General features: G+C 34.2%; 1 protein-coding gene across 1 annotated transcript in view; it reads right to left on the bottom strand.

Moving 5' to 3' along the window:
- Positions 1 to 7553, bottom strand: part of LOC129235166 (uncharacterized) — a 75839-nt gene extending 68286 nt beyond the window's left edge. Inside the window, exons 1-2 of the mRNA XM_054868856.1 lie at positions 7446 to 7553; positions 1521 to 1601 (exon numbers count right to left, since the gene is read on the bottom strand). The gene's annotated coding sequence lies outside the window, so the exon portion shown is untranslated. The remainder of the gene's footprint in view (positions 1 to 1520; positions 1602 to 7445) is intronic.
- Positions 7554 to 23509: the final 15956 nt, after the last annotated feature.

Below are 23509 nucleotides of genomic sequence, written 5' to 3'. Positions count from 1 at the left end.
ACTATCTGATACTGTATTCTACTTTTTTACGACAAAGAATAAGCTAAGCCACGCATTGCTCTATGCTGATCAGTCATGACCTACACAGAGTAGAGAAACATTAGAACTATGATAAATTGATCGAAATCACCAGTTTGGAGATTTAGTCAGTTGGATGACGCACGACTCTAGAGCAATTGATGAATTCAGTAGGTTGGTAGGCGATTTTAATGATTGGTTTCATAGCTCTGGAAAAAAAAAAAAAAAAAACACCAGTTGGTGATTTAGCAGGTGGGAACATTAAAATGTAAGGTTAGCAGCCTGTAACGAGCTGCTACAGTTGTAGAGAATGACCCTTTTCAAAGAGTTAACTTGTGATAATGTATTTTTTGACTTAGTGTGGAAAGTCGAATCTATATAGTTTTTAGGGACGCCGCCTATAGTTAAAAAAATTTATTTTCTCTTAATTTATTTGTAGCATTTTAAAATTTGAAAAAAAAAGAAAGGAAGAAAAAGGAATGTTTGAAATTTATTTCAATAAACCCAAGCTTGTTTAGATATCTTAAAAAACGTTTTTTTCGTAGTTATTCAATGAGACATTTATACAAAAAAAATCCAATGATGTAAAATAATTGTTTTACAAGACATTTTACATCTTTTTACGATGTATTTTAAGGAAACAATTCCTGTTTAACAATATGTACTCTCGTCTGATATTTATTAAGAAGTAAGGGGGAATTTGGTAACAGGTTGAAACAGAAGAAATTCTGAAAAGTGGCTCAAATTGTGCTTGGTTTTCCCCACTCAGTTTACACACAAATTTCTGGATGTTGAAGTTCAAATAAATTCTGTTTAAAACTAGTTTACAGTATTAATCGTGGTAATATGTAATAAGATACATTTTTAATCGGCTAATTACAATTTGTTTTCCAAAATTGTGAATAAAAAGGCGGGAACAACGGCTCCACGTCATATCATTTTATTTAAGAATTGAAAAAGCTTTATATTCTCCGAAATTTCATTAAAAATTGTAGATCAACACAAATAATTGAAAATAAAAAGCAACAGATTCAATCGACTGCTTCGAATCTTTTCTCTTTAAACTTTATCAATAGTAAAAAGAAGAAAAAAAAAAAACATAATTAAAGTATACCTTTAATTTATTGTCCAGCTTCAGAATAATTCATAATTTGATTTCACCGAAACATAATTTTGAACCTGCATTTTTCCACGAGAGACAGAGTTCAATTCAACACTTTTCACAGAAAATCAATTTTCTTATCATAAATCACATATGATAACCCTTTATCTTAAAAATGTCATTTCGACAGAAAAAGATTAGTTATGAGTAACAAAAAAAAAAAAAAAAGAAAGAAAGAAAGAAAAAAAGACTGTTTAAAATTGGCAACATTTTAAGTCTGATATTGATATTTATCTTTCTGAATCATTACATCAAATCTGATTTCGTCATTAAAGTATTGTGATAGAAAATTTGTCGGCATTGATTTATTTATTGGTGACAAAATTAAGTAGTGAAATACCTTTGGATGCATTTATGTTTCAATTTCATCAGAAACAAAACGGTCCCATAGAGAAAAAGTTTCTGTCATAGAGTTTTCTAGCTGGAAAAAGAAAAAAAATCATTTTCATCAATTTGAAAAATTTCTCATGCATGACCTGAAAAAAAGAAAAAAAAAAAAGTTACAATGTTCATCGTCTCATTTCTACTGTTTTTTACTCTTTCTTTCATCACACAATTAACACTGATTCATATTGATGGGAAATTTATCCACCGGTGTATTGTATTTGGGAAAATTTAATTCACGAACGCCAGTCTGTTTTTGATTTTTTATTTCACTAAACAGATGAAGTAAGCTAATCATATTGGGAAATATGATGCAATATACTTGTTAATTTTTTCATGCATCACATAGATAGCTTAGTCATTTTTATTTCTGTTTCAGATTAAAAAAAAAAAATCACGAAAATGGGGAATTACCTTGATTTGCAACATTCAATGTCCACGGGAGCTTATGGGAGCTCAGCTCCAGCACTTATTTCCAATTTTATCTGAAATTTTACATATTTGACCGAGTTCAAACTACTTGTGCATAAGACTAAAGAAATTAAACCCTGCTAATATGATACAAAAGATTTAAATTCAAAGCATCATTGCTGTAGCAGGGCAGTGTAAAAAAGAAGAATTTGTTCCGCTTTTAGTTTATTGCGTTCTTCTTCTTTTTTTTTTTTTTTTTTGTATTACACATATGAGCAATGCTCATCAACTGCATCACAAATGCGCACTGCCGTTCAAACATAGATACATCGCCTTCATTTCAAAATAACAAGCGTCTTCTTGGTATATTTTCCTGTTCATATCAATTATAATTTTTGGAGAACCACTGAACGTGCTTAGAAATAAAGATCTGTAAATTTCTTATGCTTCACATTTTTATTAATGAAGAAATAGCACCGTATCTTGAGAAAAGAAAAATCAAATTGCTCCCAGAATCTAAGTTTTACTTCAGAATTCAAAAATATCCCCTCAAATTCTAAATCTAGGCGGGAAGCAAATGCCCAAACATGGTATTGAGCGGATATAGAAATGTAATATGCACCTGGGGGGAGGCGAGAGTCTAACTACAACCATATCCATATGTATCCATTACATATACAGTTGGCTCTCTATTTAACGACTTTTAAGGGACCACAAAAAATCGTCCTTTCAGAGTGCGTCCTTAAATAGAATACTTCTAAAAATACAGTTTAGCATTCTGAACCGTGAAAAGTAGTCTTTAAACAGAGAAAGTCGTCAACTAGAGCGTCGTTAAACCGACAGCCAACTGCAATAATTAGAAAGTGTCAACCTGCTTGCAGAGCCGATTATAGACATCATTGAGGTAGAAAATAAAAACAATAAAAATGCAATATTGCACTATGTCCCCACATTTGCTGAATTATCAAACACAATTTGCCAAATATGGAAATTTGTTGGGAAGTCAGTGAACCACCAGTCATCTCCTATCGGGACGTCCCTTCCTGCATGTAATATACGTTGAACCCAGGGGCGCCCCGATGGAAAGTCACTGTGATCTTCCAAAAATTTCCTTATTCGACACCTCTTGTCTGACGATTCGACAAAATTATCAACATTGGCCAAAATTTGGAATTCTGCTCGGCAGAATTATCATCATTCGGTGAAATTTGGAGTTCCATTCGGCAAATTGAGAACTGGCGTCATCCCAAAAGTTAAAGTTCGGGGCGTCCCTGGTTGGCCTTCGAGCTTCGAAAAATCATTCGGTCAACATTCGATCAACAATCCTGTGGCTGTACAAATTTCTTGTATGAAGTATGCATTGTGTATCAAGAAGTTATAGCCTAGTAAAACCGATAAAAATATCTTCGATCCTTTATAACGAACACGGCAGGAACTTGCTCATTTCGCACCTCTGCTTCACATTTTTATGCTCCGACTTTCAGCACCTCTCTGCATTGTCAGAGATGCGGAAGGCATGCACCTCGAACAAAGCAGTCAAGGGGCCAATAGGTCAACTCTATACGGTAGGGCGCCCCCTTTCTCTGCCCTATTCTCTCACTCCCGCCACCCATCGCCTGAATGGAGGAAAAAAATCGGAAGTATTTTCATTGTTACTTTCCTTACAATGCAGTTAGCTATGTATACCTACAATGGAACAGTAAAAAAATTGATGCACAGCTCTTCGTAAGGTTACGTAATGCTTCAAGAATTTTTCCTTCAAAGACTGGAGTTTTTTCGGTAGCTCAACCCTTTTATAGACGGATGCATCATCAGCATTTAAGGAGGGATTTTTTTCTTCTTTTCATCGCGTCTAATCTTAGGACGAAAGGGTGATTCAATGTGTACCAGAGGAACATATTCTAATCTTCGCCATTTTTTCATTGAAATAATATTGGAAGAATGAGTTGTCCACATGGATTCAAGGCTTCAGCGGTTCATTGTCCCTACGACGAAAAGAGGCCATCCATAGCCTAATGGGAAACTGTTAACCCCCTTCTTGGTTAGAATCTAGCTAAGAGCGGGAGAATACGAAAGTGGGTCTTCCTATCTGCATGCTACACTCTCTGCAACCTTTAACAAACGAAACACCTTAACTTATGCAACATTAAATGTAACTTCTGTTTACAACTCTATTGTGAATTCAGTTAATCTCTACTTGTTCATGTCTATTGCAATCGACAGAAACAAACAATCTTGGCACTTGCTCTTGCTACGAGGTTTTTGGTGCAGTTATTCTAAATATTTATTAACGATTCATGCTTCTATTGTTTAATTTATGACCTACTTTAAGAGTATTATACTTCAAAAAAGAGCACTAAAGAAAATCTACTGATTAAATTATGTAAGGAAATTAATTGAGTGCGGAAAGATGTTTATGTTGACCTTTAAAATGATAAAAATCATGAAAGTGTAAACATATTTTCATACACTAATAAACATATAGATCGATCCCGACCTAACTAATTTAACATTACGAATTGCAATGTTTTCTAGCTGTCTTGATTGTTTGCCCATAGTTCTTTTTCAAAATAGAAACAATATTTTACTTTCAGCTAGGTACTACACCAACGGTTTTCAACCTTTTTAAGGCCCACAAAAGTGAGCCTTAAAAACACAGGTGTAAGCCACAAAAGTGGGCCCACACAACATAAAAAGTGGGAAATAAATAAGCTTCCCCTCAAAAAAAAAAAAAAAAAAAGTTCAGTCTAAAGACAATTAGGTATTGCATTATTTTTTTAAATTTAAACTACAATAATAATAATAATAATAATAATAATAATAATAAATTTAAGTTATTCAGACAAAGAAAATACCTGTTTTTTTTTGGTAATTTGTTATTAAATCAAGAAGAAGACAATGAGACAGATGATATTGTTTAGTTATCCCAATTTGTTTAATAATTGTTGTTTCGCCCAATGTACATCGCATGTCGAGTTCCACGTTCGTAGTCTTTTTTTTTTTTTCATAAATCACTAATCGTTACCGATTTGGTAGTTGGATATTAGATTTGATACACAATAATTTTCTTTTGTGACTGAACAATGACTCAACTATTGTTCTTATTTTTACACCTCGAAAACATCATTTTACCCCTTTGGGGGTGATTACCCCCAGGTTGGTAACCACTGTACTACATGGACTACTGCTAAGAAAGTAAACATACCATTTTGGTTTTTAAATACAGCAATTTATTTCAATCATAAAGCAGAGATAGAAACGAAACATATACGAGATCACTGAACATTCTGATTGTTGTGTATCAAATCATCTGCTCACTACTACCAAAACACGACAGACAGGCAGTCCCCTCAGTATCACAATCATTTTATTTTGATCACAATTTATTTGAAGTAAACCTTGAATCCATGGAACTTACTCTCCACCTCTTTTACGTATACTCTTATAATGAAATTGGTTGATATTCTAATCTTTATTTCTACTGTCCTCAGGGATTAACTTGCATGGGTGCTCACGGGAGCTGAAATCCTGCACTTCTTTTCAATTTCATGCAAGTTTTAACATTTAGTGAATAAAGTTCAGGCTATTTAAGCACGAAAATAGTTGCTGAGAACCATAGCATCCCTGCACTTATTTTTCTAGAAATTAAGCCCTGGTCGTCCCATGAAAAAAAAAAAAAAAAAAAAAAACTAGCTCATAAAGTAAGTAATTTTGACATTGGAGGGAATTTCCCCTTTCATTTATTATGTTTGCTTTGAAGATTTTACTGAAAGAAGACCAAAACAAATGTTGATGAATTACATTCAAAAAGTTTTAAAATATTGAGCAATTTCTGTTTTAGGTCAAAATTTTTGACCTATTTAATAAATTTATGAAATTAATGCAGTTCTAATAAAAAAAAAGTATTGTTAATAGTGACGAATCTTGTTTAATTAAAAGATAAATGTAGATTACAAAGAACTATTTGATTAATAAAAATGATGATGAAGTCTAACTTAAGGCCCAATGCGGAATAAACCACGAAAGTATCGTAAAATGAAAAATTTAATAGAAACGAAAACGAAAGGCGCAGTAGAACAGAGAACTAACGTTACGAAGAATTTACGTTCTTTTATCAGAGAGGAGGATTCAATCATATTAGTACTAGTCTTATAACACAACTAAAACGTTCACTGTGGAATTTACAACTGTTGCCTGCACAATGAACGTAAATAAATGCTCATTTCCCTAAGAGAAACAGTTCCTTGTTCCTTGACTCCTCTTTTAATTAGATTCGAAACCTGTTTTGGGGACGTGATGGATCTAAGTGTTGAGAGCAAAGCTCTGTAAATTGAAAAAGAAAGATAAAATAATGCATAATGCATGCAAAAAATCTTTTTTACGCAGAAGCCAGTCAGACATATCACACGTTATTTTCATAATTTAATCACAATTATTTCAAAAGAAAAGAATCATGGCAGATCGAGTTCATAGACCTGTCAATTTTAATTATTGACTGTAGAAAACAGTAAATAATGCAAACAATTATTATCTTCATTCATATTTAATTCCCTTACTTTCACTCATTTTTGTCACTTTCCTATTAGCGGAAAATTTTTAACCGCAGAGGGGTATGCAGAGGGGTAACCGCTTAATTTCCAGAGGGGTAGGGAGTCAGCTGCCTTCTGAAATAAGTTTTAATTCCAAAAGATTCTTTGCGGAGTATCGATTCTATCACGAAAATATTTAAGAGACAAAAGTCAAATTATCGAATGGGAATAATCGATATTTTTACAACAGTCAAACTTAAAGTTTATTGATCGCTATACATATTGAAGCAAACATATAAACTTATATTTTCGTTGCCTCCCGAAGATTCTAGCAAATACACGAAGAGGGAGTTAAAATGGCATTTTCAAATGGTCATTATTATGCCAAAAGTAGTTTTTACACGAGTAACATTTATTTTCTCTTTGCACAATTAATTATTATATTAATTTCACAAAAAAGGCTTTTATAAAAAATATTTCGTTAAAAAAAAATGAATCCTAAACTTGACATGGCTATCGTACTTGTACACACTGATAAGATGATCAAATCATCGAGTTGGTATAAACACTAGAGTACGTGCTGTTTTATGCACAAGGCTGTCCGATTCCTTAGACAGCCCGTCCGATATTTCATTGACTGTCTAAGGAAAAAGTAACGGTCAAATAACCTAGAACCTCTCTCGCCAGACCATGGTGAAGTTAAATTAAGTATTTAAATGAGTTTGCGTGCTTGGCTGATAGTCCATTCTGCTCGTCAAACGGTGGTGATCAAAACGATTTCCTCCAAAAACACCTAGCGAGCTCGAGCTCTATCGTTGCTCTATGGATGAAGTCACGTCGTAAGTAGCCACGTGGAATAGAAAATTCTGCATACATAACATAAACGCGTGTCATTGCCAAAAACATTTTAAAATTTATTAGCTAATATCGTAATGTCTTACCTCGCACTAAATCGTGAGCCATACGACAGCATCTAATTACACGACACACTTTGCTAGACCTTATTAGCTTCTTTCTACATCAAAGCTATTTCACTGTCAAGGTGAAAAACTTCCCCTCCAAAGAAGAAAACTGCAACTAGCGTGATAAAATATCCTTCAACTTGACTTAAAGAGAAGTAGTTGTTTCTCCACGTGAAATAATATTTATCACATAAAGAGAATCCAGTGGGAGATAAAAATTTCTTAAGACCCAAAGAATGTTATTGCTCAGCTGTAGAAACTCTGCTTCTCGCCTTGTGGATACATAACTTGCTGTGGCAGCGAGCAATCTGTTTGAACAGACGAGGAGGTTGGAATGCTACCATTATAATGTGGCGAATGTTTCCTTCGAAAGATGAGAATGTGTCGTAAAGTTCGTCGATTTGTATTAGGTAATTCTGATGTAGAATATGTTGTAAATATGTTGGTCTTTAAAGCGTGAAGAGTGATTTTTATGCAGCAGAGTAAATGTTTGGCTCAAGTAAAATGAGTTTATTACCATACCTACCATTGAGTGAGATATATTATCTTGTTTCTGGAAGGATTTGGTTTTGTAAAGTGTAAAAGTCTTCAAGGAAAAAAATACGGATAGTAAATGTAAAACTATTTTTAAAAAAATAACTCAACGTGAATCTCATATTCACAATAAGCAAATCCTTACATTTTCTCTCTATTAGTGGCGTGTTAAACTGAGCGATTTTTCTTTTCCATGTAAAAATGCTTCTTCTTTCTAACAGTTCACACAAGGAGCTATCATTATCAGGAGCGAAAATTGCTTTATTATTGATGATCACGTTGCTTTAAATTCCGGAGAAAAGAAAATTTTTAAATTATCGCCATTTATCGCACGTGCACTCAGGGTCCGTGACCTGGGCATGAAATTTCTAAGGGACAAGAAAAATTTCCATAAAGCACCTACATTGCTTTGTTAAATTTGTCCCAGTTCTTGCAGCGCAAACAATGTGTGTGCACATCAACACATATGTGTATGTGATGTGTGCACACATATATGCATCAGCTTTAATGAATCCTCACATGGGTGAATTTAAATTTTCTATGTATATGCGTGTGTAGGTGTGTATGTGTGTATATAAGTGAGAAACAGAAGGCGGGGGAAACTTATTATTTCTCATTGGCATTTGGTTATCGAACACTTACAAATTCACCTTTGATGCATGCATAACATACATTTATGTTTTCACAGACACACATGTGTGTGTGCACATATGTATATTACGTCTGTGTGCACACATATATGTATGCATACATCAGGGGTGAATTTAAACTTTCGACAGAAACATATTATGTGTACGTATGCGAGAAATTGAAAAGGGGGAATCCTAACCAAATAAATCAGACTCTCTGCAATTGGAAATGATTTACAAAACCGAGGTATGCGTTCGGCCCAAATGCAACAAGAACCAATTTAGATTTATCTGATTTATGCCAAGTTAGCGAGAAAAAACGAAAAAAATCGACGTCATGTGGGCCTTCATCTGTCACTCACGCTGCTTACGTCTACAGCGCCTTACGTCTTCATAACCCTTCAAACAGACGGCCACCACTTACCACTGCATCAGAGATGTGAATTCAAAACAAGGCCATTCACAAAGTGGAACTTCTGAAGGATCACTTACGAAAAACGGAGATGGAAAATATGCGTTTTAGCCCTGAAGGCAGTTGCAAAGCGTGCTACAGCCAAGTGAAAACATATTGACCGTGGGAAGTGTTCCTTGGTTTGCGCAAAGTATCTAAGGGTTGGTACTGACACTCCTTCCATCTTGCTCGCTCGATTGTTGAAGACACTCCTTGTGCAACGGCACCCAAGTGGTGGAGAGTTGCAATAGGAAGTGAGGTGAAAAGGTGTCGAGGTCTTAGATTTTTGTTGTCGATAAAAATAGCTTGTGACTTTGGATCGCTCAGACTTTAATAAATGTCCGTTTATACGAGTGTAATTATATTTCTTTGCGAGGGTGATTTCAGGAGAGTAATATATATGAGGGTCAAAGTCTGGGTAATATTTGTGGCAGGTCAGCGATTCCACTTGTAAATATTGTTGGGTAAATTGCGAAGCAGGTTTAAAATTGTGCCTTTTAAAAGAGTATTTCTCTTGGACTAGTGCGAATTTGGTCGTGGGTTCTGAACTCACTGACCAAGTGGTCAGCCGGTGGATTTCTGAAGTGCAGATAATCGTCAGTGCTCATAGTAGCATAATTATGCACAGAGACGGACAAAAATTGTGAAATTTTAGGAGATAGGAAAAGTTTTTAGACGCGAAACAAATTATTATAGACTTCATAGAAAAATTCAGTTAAGCATGGCTTGTGAAAGTTTCTTGTTATGAAATAAGTAGTTGTTAAGTTTGCTTTTTTCAGTCGCCCGGATGACTTAGTACCTGTGATTAGACGGGGCGTCAAAATTCTCTGTCATGAAAAACTTATGCAATTTTGGGGGATCCCATTAGATCTGCAAAAACCTCTTCTACAGCCCCATATGAAAGAGAAAATATGCGTAACCTCAACCGCGATGTATTACACGATAACTCGGAGATAAAGCCATATTTAGTCAAATCAGCGCTGTTATATCGTAATATAGATGAATAAGGCAACAGGGGAGGGTCACAGTGTGGTACACACTCCAATGACAAACCATGAACTTTTTTTTATGGACAAGATGGTGGCGCTGTCAGAGTTCAATACAACAACAGTATGAACACAAGGCTGTAAATACTTTTTCTTTGTCGTTTATTTATTATAAAATTTATTCAGAAATGCAAACCTATTATATATTATACCACGTAGTCTGACAAAATTTTGGTATACATTCATTTACATTACAAATATTAAGCGATCAGGAAAATCAAATTAAAAAAAAATGTGTTAACTTCAATTAATTAAAAAATTACTTCTAGTAAATTTATCAAATTCAATTTAAAAAAAAATAGGGGAAAAACTCTAGTTCATTGAGAACTGAAACAATGTCCAAAAATTATACACTTTCTTAAGGTTGTTAAAAAGAGTACATGCCTTCAACTTAGGTTCACCCAGGGTTCCTTGAATTTTGTCAGGGGTTCCTTAAGTGTTAAACACTATTTTTTAAACAAAAAAACTATTTACATAAACAAAGGGCCCAAAATTTCAGTAAATTTTTAATTTTTATAAAATATTGAACTCCCTTAAAGGCGGTTTGCTTGTAAAAATACGCTTAATAAATGTTTTATTAATAAAATAAAATATTAACTTTCATAAGAATAACCTGAAATTGCCAAAAGAGTTATCAAATGTCATCTGTTTTAACCTATGTCGGAGAAAAAAAAAATCTTTCTCCGTGTATTACGACAAAAGCAAAAAACAAAAAGAATGGATGATGAAGATGGCATTATTTGCAGATTTTAAAAATTACTCCAACAAGACAATACAGTCACAGCGATGTCACTAAACATTTTTCAAAAAATCTTTTTTTTAAATTAATCTTTACTAATAATAAAGCTGAAAGTCTGTCTGGATCTCAGTCTGTCTGTCTGTCTAGATGTCTGTGACGCGCATAGCGCCTAGACCGTTCGGCCGATTTTTATGAAATTTGACATAAAGTTAGTTTGTAGCATGGGGGGTGCACCTCGAAGCGATTTTTCGAAAATTCGATTTGCTCCTTTTCTATTCCAATTTTAAGAACATTTTCCGGAGCAGAATTATCATAAGATGGACTAGTAAATTAGCAAGTTATCATAACGTGGAGCCGTAACATGGGCAAGACAATTGGTGAGAAATTCACCATACATTATTTGTAAATATACAGGCGAACCAAAAGGCCTTTTAATTTTCTACTACCCGCAAAGCCGTGCGGGTACCACTAGTGTATTGTAATTTAAAAATATTTTTGCTTTTGCTTGTTATTATTATTCATAAAATATATTTCAAAAAACCATTTTCTTTTAAAGAAAAGGGGAAAAAACATATTGACTGCCTTGTTGTTCTATATATTATGAAAATACTTATATTGTGGTAAAATCCAAATGCGCTAAATTTGAGTCAGATAAAGCTTTAATACCCTTTTTCCTGCTTCTTGATCACAAGGTTACATAAAAAAAAACGGTAGCTCAAAGGGATCCCTAAAAGCAGGCTCGTCATTTTGAACTTTTCCGGGGGGGGGGGGCATACTCAATATAAATTTTCCCTGAAAACAACAAAATTCACATCTACTTATATGTAAAAACATTGATTTTTAATATTCAGGGTGTGAGGGCAATTTACCCCTCTAAATAACGGATCCGTGTTTGAAATAGAGGACCGTTTATAGAATTCGTCGTGTATTTTGCGATGCATACTTTTTTTACTTTTGTATTTTGCACAAAATATCAATACTTTGATTGACCAGAAATAGATAAATTTATAACTGAACTAAAGCTTTAACTAATTGTGAAATAGGTACCTTTTTTCTGCCATCGACGATGTAACTATTATTCCAACAAACCAATCAACCGCGCTTATTTACGTGGTACGCATCCAGTCAACCGAGAGCCCATAATCAATGAGCATTTCCGGGCTGTGATATTGAAATTATGTAAACACCTGCGGCGGCAAAAAGTGATTCATCCTTCTCATCGGTGGAAGCCCTTTCTCACTCCCACCTGTTGAAGACGATACAGGGCTACGGATACAGACGAGTGGGATGGATGGATTCGATGACTCAGGAGAAGAGGATCAGCAACCGTTGAATCGGTTGGCGCAATCACCTGCTTTTCCATGATTCCGAGTTAAACATTGGTTTTCCAAAGAACTTCCTGATTACGCAGTTTGTTTAGAAACAACGGCGTAATTTTAATCCGTTGTTTATCTTGGATATACATGCATTGCAGTGCGTCTGGAAATGGATTCAGTGATTTCGTCGCTCTGGTGTAGTGGAGTAAATGACCTTTTATCAGCGGCACCCCGAGTTTAAATTTTGGGGAGAGCGCAAATTCTCAATTGGCCGAATGGAGCTTCCAATTTCGTAAAATGAGCAGGGGCGGACTGGCCCGCCGGCCCCGCCCGTGCGCCCTTACGCTTGAACACCCTTTTTTTGGTACAACTTCCTTATTTATTATTAGTAGTATTAGTATTAGTTTTTTTTTTTTTTTTTTCGCTAACAAACCTGTGAGACTTCACTTCTTTTTTGTTTTTTCTTTTCTTTAAACTTGTAAAGCTGTGTAACATCCTTTTTTTTTTTTTTGGAGGGGTGAGGGGGAGGGAGGTTTTTTTTTTTTTTTGCACCTCTTTTTTGCGCTCTTTGGAGGCCAATGGCGCCCTCTTACAGGATCCAGTTCGCCTCTTAGAATAAGGACAATTATTTCGAATGGTACTCCAATTTTGCTGAATCATGAGACAAAATTTTCTGAACAAGGAAATTTTTGGTGACCTCTCGTAACCTTTTATATTAAAAACGATCAAAAATTCTTCGTGCTAAAGCAATGGTTCCCAATTTTTTGTATTGGTCGTGACCTACCCTTAAAATACGGATACCCTTTAAAGGTGATGTAGAAGCGTTTGGAACATACATTTTTGGGAGGGGGAAAGTCTCAACTTACCGAAGGAAAATCAAAAATTTGCCACTTTTTTAACCTCTGATGGTTTATAATTCGTATTAGGAGCTGCTTATAAATAATGTCGCACTTTTTAAAAACATTTTTCATACCTTATTATACGATGCGTGTATTGATTATATATATAAAGAGAGAGAGAGAGCAGAGAGGAACTAAATGTAAGATTATATCTATTTGGTCTGTGACTATCTCATATGACATCATTCATCGGTGAAGCAATGACCAATGCCAAGTTTCTCCCGCGCAAAGTAAAAGGGTTATTGTAGGTTTTATAAAAAAATATCTGAACAGACCCCAATATAAAATTATTTTTCTGTGCTAGTGTTACAGTTAATCAAAAAACAAAAGCTACTTGGATAAATAAGACAGTGAGCAGTTATTTATTTTTTATTCCGCCCCACCCCCCTTCAGAAAAAAAAAAGAAAAAAACTGAAGTAAGAATGTAATTTGGATCAAAGGTCTCGAAAATTTTGGCCACAGGGCTATTTCTAAAAAAATCTCGAGATTTCGCCTACCCCAGATAGAGGTTACTCATCGTACAAACTGCAGTTCAAACTCGCAGGCAAATCATTGTATTAGAATTAGAACTAATTGACCTAGTTACACTTTTATCAAGCGTTGTTATGGCATTCCTAGAATTTAAAAATAAGGTTCTTATTTTACATCAAATCTTCAGTTTCTATCCGTCAGATGCCTAATTAATCAACAAGGAAATTAAAGTAATTTCTTTTCTTAACATCATACCTGACATTCGTTAATCACTGGGTTAAAATATTAAATGCTCAAAATTACTTAAAAATTGATTTCAAATTGGTTCATTTCAGTAGCAAACTCCATGCTATTGGAATTTACTCCATTAATCAGTTTTAGTAATAATTCGTTAAAAAAATCCGATCGTTACCTGCTAGACACATTATACATAAACTTATTGAACCCCTTATTGAAAAATATAGTCGAATATGTTTTTCCAGTACATATCTAATAAATGTCTTACTATCCTTAATTTCTACTGAAACCTAAGCAATAATAATAATAATAATAATAATAATAATAATAATAATGAAATGTTTTAATGTTAAATTAAGTCAGAATTCAGGGGCTTAATTATAAGACGGTATTGAATAGATAACGATTGATATTGAATTTATCCCAATGGTGCGAAATTAGAAACTCACAATAAATTTCACAGTGGAACAAAACATACCAAGTAATTTCGCGGGTCAGATTTTTGATGCTCAAGAGTCACTTTGGGCAGCGGGCCAGAGTTTTGAAACTCCCGATTCAGAATATAAAAAAGAATGGAACCAAGGAATAGAGTATTGAAAAGAAATGTTACTAATACTGAAAATTGAAACTTCAATTCCGTACCATAGTGGTTTTGAGCGAACCATGTATCCCACACCCAAAGAATCATAGTAGTACTATGAATAAAACGTTGTCTTCACGGAATATTAAAATGGTGATTTTTGGCCTTTTAAGACTTTATGCAAAAGAGCCACCCACACTCCGCAGTTGCATTATGCGCATTCAATGGTATGTCAAGTAAGTTAATGGGGAGGTAGAAACGCCCCAAATACTATCACGATATCAGCCTACGTATCAAGAATATATAAATATATTAAATTCCGAATAAGAATGATCTTAATTTGAAAATAAATTGAATGAATAAGAGTTGCTTATATGTCTATTGATTGTAACTGTAGTCTGGAACGTTTCAAAATTTTCTATTACGTCCACATAACTCTTTCAACCGCGCAACTCTTTAAATTTGTGTAAATAAATTGTTCAAATTCTTGAAAGGCGAAAAGCACGAAACTATTCCAAATTCCATTTCCGTTCCCTTTTCAAAATCATTTTATTTGGCATAGTCTGACAACGACGTATAACTGATACTTCGCGACGTATAAAAGATACATTTTTGGTTTAAAATGAACAGGAATGAATCGAGACTTCATGATGAAAACGACGCATAAATGTAAAAGACGTATAATTGAGAGACGTGTGAACGATGTTTTACTGTATTGGAGAAAAAATCAGTTAAAAGTATGAAAACGTAAAACTTTGGTTCTCTTGAATATTACATATTCTTTAAACAAATTCGAAAGTAAATGAAGCGAAAATTAATATAAATACGAGTTGTTTTGAAAAACCGGATGTTATTTTGGAAAAACGTTCTACAGTCGAACTCACTTATAACAAACTCAAGGGGACCGCGATATTTGTTCGTTATAACCGAGTGCTCGCAAAAAACGGATTCGTGCAAAAAATCATAAAAATTTGTACATGTTTGCATTGTGATTTTCATATTTCCGTACAGTGCCAAAGAAATCCGGAAAACATCGTTATTTGCATCAGTGACTTCAAAATAGTTTGAAGTTTTTCTGCACTTTAGGGGGCCAAGTATGTCAAGAGTTATTTAACTTCAAATTCTTCACATTTGTCGCTATTATGGTCGCTGCCATCCCCCCCCCCTCTCTTTTGACTTTCAGCTACACCATCTTCGGAAGTATAGCTCGGGAATGATAACATTCTCTTTAACAAATATATACTTTTTAAATGCTACTCTACTCTACGAATTAAAAAAAAAGGGCCGTGTCATCACTTGTTCTCATGATTTATGTCTTTTCTCTAACTTTCAGTCGAATTTAAAATGTTAATGCCTGAGGAGGAATCCAACAGACGTTTTATGAATTACAAAAATATTGCTCGCTTTAAGCAGGGTTTGTTCGTTAAAAGCGAGTTTGTTCCCATAGACTTAACATTGTAACAACCAAATCTCTTTAGTTTCCTCGCTAAATCCAAGCTCTCGCTAAGACAGGACTCGTTCGTTATAAGCGAGTTCGACTGTAATATTCTTTTTGTAGCTCTTAACAGACTGTACTTCTATTTCAAACAGGCATTTTTTGTACTCTCCTGTTAATCACCCCTCCCCCCTGAAAAAACCTTACCCCTCCCCCCTCGAAAAAAGTTTTTAGTAGATAGAAGTTATCAATTCTCTGACTGCAAAAAGAAACCTCCCCCTTCTAAGTAAATAACGACACACCACACTGATAGAAGGAAGAAGCTAATTCGTGTTCTTTCAGCGTATCTTGCCTCAAAAAAGAAAAAAACAAAAACAACTGAACGCTTCGGAGGACCTGTCCAGACTCTCAATGAGGAGATTCGAACGCCCGAAGTAAATTTTAGCTCTCACGCAATCTAAGAAAAGTCTCTATCACGGGTCACGAAGACCCTACATAAAACCTTATAAATGTATCAATGTAAAAGTTAGGGGCTAAGTGGGGGAATGCTCAGCAAGTATGTTAATTCCATGTGTGCGGCGAGACCATTTTTAATTCGAGCTTGGGGGTAATTACTAGCCCAATTCGGGGGAACGAATGGATAAGAGCAATGGCGATAACGAAGATGGAATTTGCATGCTCGCTTCGGTAGTGGCGGGTGCCCCGGGCGAATAAGAGATAAAGGTGGAATTTGTGTATAGATTGTTTGATTGGTATCCTCGTTTATTTTAATATTGCCGAAGAATGCCTGAGCCCTCTGAACGAGTAAAAGTGTCCTTCGGAGGGTAATTATTTGTGCATTTACTTTCGAAGTAGAAGTTTTATCCTTTTATTAACAGATTGGCCTTGAATGACGCTTTGTACCAAATTTGGGGTGTCGTTCACTGAAGTAATTTTGATTCTTGAGGAGGAAAATGCAAAATTAAGATTTGGAGGAAAAAACTCATGCAATGACGTTTTGTTAAAGGTGATGCTGATGTAGACAATAGAAAATTATCTCGTGTCTACTTCTGCTTATAAATAATCAGCATAATGTCATTGTTGCACTTTGACAATTAGCAGTAGTGTACAGCGAACAAGATACATGGCTGCAGTCAAAGCCAGATTACTGAATTTACCAATTAGACCGTGCCTCCACTTTTTAGGCGCCCCCAAATTGATAAAATTGTCTTAGACAATGACTAAAACTGTAAGTTTTGACCACAGGTGGGGGTGGGGGGAGGCACACGAAAAAGCGCTTGGCCTTTGATCAAGAACGGATTTCAAAAGCATTTAACACCTCCTAGTCGTGCAGTCGTGTAGGATCGTCATCCTTGTTCTGACAAAAATTCGGAATGTTTGTTGAAGCATATATTTCATGGAGATAAGAATTTGCAGCTTTGCCAATCACCAATGTATTTCTGCTATCTGCTTTTCTGGTTTTCGCTAAAAACTACATGATGCGGCAAATAACTATGACACAACTATGACACAACTACTGTATAACTATATAACCATACAGATTTATTAATTTCGTTTTCTCGCCATGGCTTTCTGAAATAAAATTGGTTCCTCCCGAAATAAACGAGAATACTTCAATTACTGTGAATATATTTCTTAGTCTGCTTCGGCTTAAAATCCAAATTATTTTAACTATACCTTTTAATGATTAACATAACTATATTGAAACGAAATACATTTGTTTGATGTAAAAACATAACTTTTTTATGTCTGTAATATACCTACGTGTTTATTATGCACACAATTTCATTCTCTCAAGCTGTTAGGCGCTATATTTCAATTTTAACCGGTAATAATTATTTAATAGGAAATTTTTAAAATCAAGTACTTATATTGTTATTACTATGTCAGTGTACAAACGTAGAAAAAAGCAAACATAGATCTGAATTTCTGTGAAACTTCCTCCAATATAAATTTTCATAAACCAAAAAGTAAAAATGCATCTAAAGGGAGAAACATTTTTGCGAAATTCTTTACAAAAGCACTTTAGCAGAATAGGATAGGATAGTCTAGGCTAAACAGAAATTATGGATCTCCCATCAAAAGTTGGTTATACCTTCAAATCGATCTTATTAGTATTCTTTAACACGAAGAACATGCAAAACTTAAAGTTAATTTAAGCGAAATCGAGTAAATAACTTTGAACAGGCTTGTCATTTAATGCAGTGGTTCTAAACCTTTTCACTACTTAGGACCACTTGGTAGCTTTATGAATCCTAAGCAGACCGCATACAATAGAAATAATATTTTTATAAGGTGAAAAAAGATGAATCAAAAGTTTTCTGTAATAAATTAATTGCAACTGTTGTAGATTAATTTTCACCAGCTGTTTGCGGACCATAGGATGAGAATCTCTGATAAAATGCATCGAGATTCTGTTTGTACTTAATAATAGACTTTACAGATTCATTAGTAATTTATTTAAGTAAGATGATCTTTAGTAAAAAGCATAACGCAAAATCTACCAGAATCTGAAGTCATCTTGACAAAAATTTTAAAAGATAAAAGTCAAATTCATATTTACAATTGCGTAAAAATAATACTTAGGAATATAATTAAAAACTTAAAGCTGAACTCTATTTAAGGAGGCAACTTCGATTAAAATGAAGGGAAGAGAGGAGAAAATATTGCTAAACACAAATCCGAAGTATGCCAAGCACAAGGTGCATGTACGAAACGAGTTCGTAACAAAAAGGAAAAAAATACATGACGAACGGAATGATCTAAGCAGATTACTAAGTAATAACTATAAGCAAATGAAAATAGAAATTCGCAAAGATGAAATCAAGATTCCCAGCCACCATCAGTACTCAATCTCCCAATAATGACCCAGTCCAGAAAAAAGCAAAAGCAAGATCATGCGACTGATTCCGTCGAAACAAATCAGATGTTATCTGAGACTTTATCTGAGATCATAGACGTAGCCACAAAAACTCACAACTGAATTAACTTTTACCTATTTCGTTAGCACATCTGAAGTATACTCGTATGATTTTTTCACTACAATTCTGCTGGCATTTAAGTACAGTTGAACCCGTTTACAACGAGCACGAAGGTACCATGATTTCTGCTCGTTATAACCAAATGCTCGTAAAGAACGGGCTTTCTAAAATATCAGAAACTTTCTTACATATTCTTTTTTTTTCTTTCAAATTGTATGCATACCTAAAAAAGTTTTGCTGACTAGAACTGTAACTCACACCTTTCACTATTTTATTTAGCTGTTTCAGCTTGAATTTCATCAGCTGCAATATGCTGCAGATGAGCTCTGGAGTAGTATACTCCATAAAGTGCAAAAAAAGAAGAAAAAAAAAGTCAATCACTTTTTCACAGGATTTGTGATTTATCACTAACTTTTGGTTGACTTTGGAATGTTAAAAATATTTTTGTAAAAAAGGATCAGCTGGAAATCTGTAAAATCACAAAAATATTTCTCGCTATAACCGAAGTTTGCTCGTTAAAAACGAGCTACGGCCCCATAGACTTAACATTTTACCAACCAAGTACATGTCTAGTTTTCTCACCAACTACGGGTTCTCCTTAAATTAAGGCTCGTTGTAAACGAGTTCTGCTGTAATTTCTATTACAAAAGCATTTTCACACAATCGAATTTACGAGGGCAAGTCAAAAAGGCTTTGCCTATTTTTTATTTGCCAAAAACAGTTACATACAGGTATTTACAAATTTACGTAGCGTACTAAGTACTTTTCATTATTTATCCACATAGTCACTACACTGGTTCAAACTTTGGTCCTTTCGCAATACTAAATTAGAAATCCCAATGTCGTAGGCTTCCGGCTGCCTGTGGAATCACCGCCGGACCGCGTTCTTCGCTTCTGTCCTGCCAAAAACTTCTTCAGTGGACCGAAATCGTAAAAATCATCAGGGAAAAGGTCTGGACTGTAGGTGCATTTCCCTGTGAATTGATATGAGCTTTTGTCCCTTGCTTCATACGAAACGAATAACACTTCGCTGCTCATAAGCTGTAGACGTCTAAAGAACAACAGTTATCTTAAATGACTGATAGCAGCTCCGCTCATTGGAGCAAAAGGCATATACTGCTGGTACGGTTCAAGGTATGGTCACTCCTGGAAATATATATGTTCGCTTTGTATTCAAAGCCATATTTTGGCTACAAAAAAAAAAAAAAAAAGGCTCAAAGACTTTTTGATTCGCCATCGTACATAATTTTCATTTGTCCTACAACCCTATGTTTTTTCCTATTTCATTTTAATAGCACATGAAACATGAAAAATCCATAAAGTAGTAGAAAGAATTATCTTTTACTGAACCTACTTTTTCTTTTTTTTAAAAAAGAAACTATTTTGCGTCATTATTAGCTTATTTCAAGTCAATATCTTCAAATTACATTTAAAATAAGGAGTAAAGTTGAAATCTTGTTTTGGCTCATTGAGGGAAGAAAAAAGAGAGGAAGAAAGGAAAAGTAAGAGAGAGAAAAAAGAGCGTATTAGTCTCCCGCCTATTTGTTGCTTTCTCCTGTTAATGCGTTCTAGTACAGCAAAACCTAATCTACAAGCGCGACCTGTAAGCTGTGCAGCGAAGCTGCTGCTACTGGAAACTTCTCTGCCAAGTACATGCAGCTGTTGCAGCTTGTCCTAATAAATTTTCGCAGCGAAGGCGATTTTTCAGAAATTATCGAGATTTTATAAAAGCATGGTTCGGTTAGCAATATTTCTCTCGTGAGGGTCAAATCAATGAATACTCATATCTGTCTCTCAGACCACATTCTAATGAAAACGTATTGATGGCCGAATCGTTATTAATAGGTCATTACAGAATTTACTGATGTTGAGTTTTCATTTGAAACGTATAATTTAACTTAACAAAAATGTTTTTTTCCAAGGTTGTGGAGTGACTCGGAGGGAAAATATCCGACTCCGACTCCCTTACTCAAACATCAGTCTGATTTCGTCACTACAACCCTAGTTTTTAAAATATTACTAACCAATCACGGAAACTCTACCCATTAACCATTTTGATAATTGCTATCGATGATAGTTTTCTACTTAAATTTAACAATGGTTTGACTTTCAGAATGCTGTGATTTTCCAATTTTCCTTGTCGTTTACAATTATTCTAATTAACTTTATTTATGCTATTGATGAGAAGCAAAAAATTTTTAAATGCCTTATAATATTTACACATTTGCTTAAAATTGGCTACGCCACTGAAAATAATGAGCGAAAACGCCACGCTTCTGTGAACATCTTGCTACCGTTGTGTTTTTAATGAAGAATCTTGCCTGCGGAGATGCTGATCAAGCATGTAATAACAAATAAAGAACGAAATGGAAATATTGGTGAATTAGATCAAGATTTTCATGCATCATTTAATATCTATTAATTGCTTATAGCTATTCGAGATATTATTATATGAAACATGAGATATTATTACAATGAACTTTTTTTTTTCCCTTTTTAAGGATGATGAATTTAGTAGTACGTTAAAGACGATATTTGGTGTGTTTCGATCATAAAGGGCAGCGAATTAGGGCATAAGATAATTATTTATAAATGTAGCTAAATCTTCTTTTTATGATTTAAGTTACCAAATCAATTACTCTTTCTGAAGGAAAAAAAAAAAGGTGTGATACGATTTGAAATAAACGCAGAAATATTTTTGCATGTAGCATATTATTATGCTCCTAATTATAACGCAAAGTAATCAATATTTATTCAACCAGAATTTCTAACCAATCTTATTAAATTGGAGAAGATTAATTAGAGTTTGAAAAGTAGGACACGAATATAACATCAAATGTTTAGTGAAAATCGAATGCGAAAAAGTAAGCTTTTTTAAAAACATGAGTAATTGATTTTCCGATCCCACAATGTAAGATAGATACAAGGAATTTTTTTGCAAAGACTACATAAGAGAGTCTAAATGGCTTAAAAGCGAAAATAAAGAAATGTTTTGTGATACTTCTTGTAAACCAAAACACGAAAAGTATTTTATATCAGGATCTATAACACCAAATCCGCTATAATTAAAGACCAACTCACACCTAACACAACTGCTGTAAAAATCCTAATAAATTGGTAAAGCTCTGGTTATTTATTGTGACGTCATTTCAGTTTTTATTGCTATACACTGGTCTGGTCATTTTTCAATTTCTTTGTAAAATTCTACATGTCTACGATTTTTAAGCTTCACAATATGTTTATAGGTTTAATAGTTTTGATCGGCTATTTTTATAGTAAAAAGCTAAGTGACTTTTATAATAAAAGCTAAGTGAGTAATGACATTTAAACACTAAATAATGAGCCTAAGAAAGTAGATTTTAAAAGATTAAGGAAGTGCAGATGTAGCTGATGTTCTTTTAAGCAAATCAAGATTCAAACAGAAGCTAAGTTTTGCCTAATTTGGGTCTTGATGAAACTGTTGGAATGGATGGAATTCATGTTTGTTGCAATGTTTATCTTTTTTTTCGAGGGAAAATTTCAATCAAGTGTGTATTATAAATAACTATGTACAAATAATATCAACTTTGGCTATCATATTGTAGTCAATGATCGAGTAACGCTCCTGACGTCATCAACAATAAAACTCGCGCCACGGCATGATAATTTGATAATATTTTATGGCAATGTTTGACATGCAAGGAAAGGCTTTATTTTGACGAAAATGGAGGCAGAACTGGATTCGGCTTAACTGGTAAGACTCATTTTAGGCGAATGAAGAAACGAAAAAGGGGTCAACAATGAACGCTAGCTACTGGAGTTTAGGGCTCATCCACTGGAGTTAGGGTTAAAATTTCAACTATCAAAATATCACCAAGCAGGCAATTGCTTCGTTCAAATGTAGAAACAATTTTCACCCGTTATACCTTGACGGACGATCTTCTAGTTAGAAATAACTATATGAATAAATAATATCAACTTTGGCTATCATATTGCTAAACACACAACTTTCATAACTTGGAATAAAGCTCAAAGCTAAAATGGGTGCAACGTTTATAGTGCTTGTTTCTTGGAAAACGAGTGATCCTAAACATCCATCAGCACAAAAAAAAAAAAAAAAAGAAATATTTCCTGAAAATATTCTAGATTAGCTTCATAATTCCTATTAAAAGTGAAATTAGCTTTCAGTGAGTACGATGGTATACTATTTCGCGCCAAAGCGACATTTACTGAGAATATGAGATGACGTCACTTTTAGTAAGCACGCACTGCGTGACAGAGAATTGATTGCTTTTTATTTCTGCGTGTGTTTTTAGCCGTGATCTAGAAATTATCGCGTGTAGACAGATAAAATTAACAAGTAAGCGTTTCTTGCATCCAGTATCCATTTGACTTCTCTCTCTCTCTCTCTCTGTGAAAGAAAAAGAAAAAAAAAACCTCATTATTTTCTTTCCCACGTACGCGATCGTGCAAAATTATACAAGACTAAGAGATTTATATATATTCTACACACTACTAGAAGTAATGGTCTGAACATCACATTGTATCATATTATATTTTTAGACCTGTTGTTATATCTTCGATGAATTCTCAAAAATAGATTTCTCTTGATTTACATTAATATTTTTAGACAGATACTACTATTCACCGTAACGTAAAATTTGTATATCTATTAATTTCCAGGAAACATTCTTGGATTGTTTTATAAATTGTTCATATTCATTTGTACCAGTTATAAACTCTCTT

Source organism: Uloborus diversus, chromosome 2 (assembly GCF_026930045.1).
Source record: "Uloborus diversus isolate 005 chromosome 2, Udiv.v.3.1, whole genome shotgun sequence".
Taxonomy (NCBI): domain Eukaryota; kingdom Metazoa; phylum Arthropoda; class Arachnida; order Araneae; family Uloboridae; genus Uloborus; species Uloborus diversus.
This window is presented reverse-complemented; position numbering and strand designations above follow the sequence as displayed.